General features: G+C 39.2%; 1 long non-coding RNA gene across 1 annotated transcript; it reads right to left on the reverse strand.

The window, feature by feature from the left end:
• Window positions 1–608: 608 nt before the first annotated feature.
• On the reverse strand, window positions 609–1143 carry LOC139570994 (uncharacterized). Its single transcript, XR_011674217.1, has 3 exons — window positions 1016–1143; window positions 814–932; window positions 609–716 (listed from the first exon to the last, which is right to left on the reverse strand). It is a non-coding gene; the product is annotated as an uncharacterized lncRNA (long non-coding RNA).
• Window positions 1144–3143: the final 2000 nt, after the last annotated feature.

Genomic DNA, 3143 nt, shown 5'->3' on the forward strand with positions numbered 1-3143 from the left:
ACAATAGGAGAGAGACAGATAATATCTCCTTTCGTCGTTAATATCAACCATAAAGGAAAAGGGCAAAGTACGAGAGTCATGCTATTAGTTGTCCAATGCAGGGATGGAGAGTGAGCTAGTAAGGTAGGCTGCAGTGGGTTTACTGGTCCATACATATACTGAACATGTAACCACAGTAATGGTGGCCAGAAATTCAATTGATAAAAATGTAATATTGACAAATTAAACAGAAATTGTAGCCCTTTAATCTTTTCCAACATGTCAACAGACACTTAACTTCAAATAAGCATGAAACTTTTCACAGTGTTAGCTTTCTCTTTATCCCTGGTTGATGTACATTTCACAGCCTCTTCAGTATGGATGGAGTATAGCATACATTTTCAACAACAAAGACTGCACTTCCAGTTTGTGTTCTTTACTCTGTTGAGCTATTTTGTCTTCATTCCTAGTTACAGCACATGGAACCACCGTTGGCATGCAAAACATTCAATCCAAAACAAAACAAAGCATAACATGTTATAAATAATATCAAATATCAATGCAGTATGACAAATTAGCCATCCATTGTGTTATATCATAAATTGTCTTACATGCCGTCACTGCTGTCAAAAGATTATAAACATGTTAAATAACGTTACTAACCCAGTCAGTCTTTGGGCCACATCCAGGTTCTTTATCAGTGGCACACATGAAGCAGTTGTTGGCTTTGTTGAACTCTGAAATCATAGGCATGAACTGAACATATGGCTGTCCCACACAAATACATAAAAATAAAGAATTTACATTTACTTTGAATTAAATGTCATTACATACCAGACATTTTTAGTATATCCTCAGCCATTTCTTTTCGCAGTTGCTCCATGTGTTTTTGAAGGTTCCATATCAATGTGGGAGGGGATGTTGGGGAAGTTCTGTGCAACTTCCTTAGCCATCTACACCAAAAAATAAAATAGAGTTTTGACCTAATTGTCACATAACAGCGAACCATTCATTATTGAAAATATAACTATCAAACCTGCATTACAAAGACCCCGCAGCTGAAGGTGTCCTGCTGCATGGTGTGAGTTATTTCCCTTCCTTTCCACTTTATGTCCACCCAGTCGTCTTTTCCATGGCAGGATCTTCTCATTTTGAAGTATTCTCCTTTTTATGTAAACATAATGGAATTCTGATTAGTTATAGGCAAATGAATACACAAGCCAAATTTGTATGCTGTTTTCCTTATCACTATAATCTAGTAGTAATTTAGTAGTAGAGGTAATTTCCTTTATGCCCCATTCTACACACAGCCAAAATTATAGGCACTGAACCATTTACAGGACAATAATAATAGTAGCATATAGGATTCAACCCTATCACAGAGTAAATAAATGTCAAGCGTTTGTAGACTTTAAGAAAAAATTATTAAGTGTCAGTTTCATCAGTACGTGCTGAAAGAAAGTCATATCACAAAGATCACAGATGACAGTGCCAAAATCTATGATAATAGAGAATTAATTGTATGTTTGAAGTCATTAGGTCACATGACCAAGGAGCTATTGCAATTTTACATTTGGAAAAATTAATGTAAAAACGTGTGGACTGAAAATGGACAAACTAAAGGGTGTGCAATGTGTAGGCCCACTCAGTGGACCTTCTGAACCTTGTTTGAAGTCCCTAGGTCACATGACCAAGGAGCTATTGAAATTTTACATTTTGAAAAATTCATGTAAAATCTTGTGAAATGAAAAGGGACAAACTAAAGGGTGTGCAACATAGAAGGGTAGTCAGTGGACATTCTGGACCTTGTTTAAGTCCAGTAGGTCATATGACCAATGAGCTATTGAAATTCAAAAATGTACATAAATAATTTGAAATAGTGCGAGATGTAAATCGACAAAAAATATATGTGTGCAATGTGTGTCTATGCCATCGGGTTAGCTAGAACCAGTTTTGAAAGTTTTAGGAGTAATGGTTAAATAGCTATTGATATGTGAAAAATTTGATTTGTCACTATGTTGACGGTTCCTTACTGCTGTTTGTGGACTTAAGGAAGACTACAGGCGAATATCCGTCGAATATCCAACCTGAAACTGTCTTTACCTCGGTTCTTCAGCTCCCTCTGCTTACACTTTCTACCATTCTTCTTCAACTCACCCTCTTCTTCCCCCTGTCTTAGACTTCTTCTCCCTCTCTTTCCCCCTCCGTTTTCCAAGTATACGTCTCCTTGAGATAATACTGCTGCCCAACTCCTGACACCCATCTTGTTCTTGCTTTCTCTAGGGACTCAATTTCCCTTCAAGAGAGAGAACAACGGGTAAACATGGTCTTAACTTGCAATGCTCATTCCTCCTGCCAACCCCCAGGATGCCCGGCATCAGAACATTCCCGTGACTTGCAGACAGCAGGTTGATTGGCATGTCGGACCCCGCGAACACTAGGTATTGGTAAGTACAACACAACCAACTAATAGTATAACACACAGCTGTCTGTGCAGGTCGCTACAATACGTTTGATAAATAAACGTATGCACTGCAACTGGCTCTGCTATGCAATGCTGGAAGGCAAACGTAGGGTTTCATTGGAAATTAATGTAATTCTGGTGTACCAAAATGCCAAGCGCTGTAGGTGTGTTCAAAGCGTAAGAAGGGTTCTGCAGCGCCCCCTGAAAGATCAGGGAAAATATATACATTAATAATTTTTAAAAAGTAGTACGTAATTAGTTCTAATTGTCATGAATTACAAATTGCTATAACTTATTATGTGGTTAGCCTACACAGGTGTTGTAAGATCTGTCATGTGTAAGCAATAAGCATAGGAAAGGGCCCCCAGGCTCTTTGCATAGAAGAAACGTTGCCTGCAAAATAGTAGGCAAGGCAACAATCTCTTACGTGCTTCACCTCTCTTTGTTTTCGCTGTGGGCTTTAAATGGGGCTCCTGGCTCACGCCTGGGAGGCAGCCCAGTTCCAAACGAATGCGTGAACTTTTCACCCAGTATAAACTCCTCATACACATAACCCGGGCCAGATAATCGAATCCCCTCACTGTGCCAGGGTTGTGAAAGGGGTGTTAACAAATGCAGCGATTCCCCAACACCTTATTGGTCACAGGTGGCATCGCTCAGGGTTATTCGGTAGTTATTGGTCACTCAACTCTTGCTTTTC

The sequence above is a fragment of the Salvelinus alpinus genome, chromosome 3, assembly GCF_045679555.1.
Source record: "Salvelinus alpinus chromosome 3, SLU_Salpinus.1, whole genome shotgun sequence".
Lineage (NCBI taxonomy): Eukaryota > Metazoa > Chordata > Actinopteri > Salmoniformes > Salmonidae > Salvelinus > Salvelinus alpinus.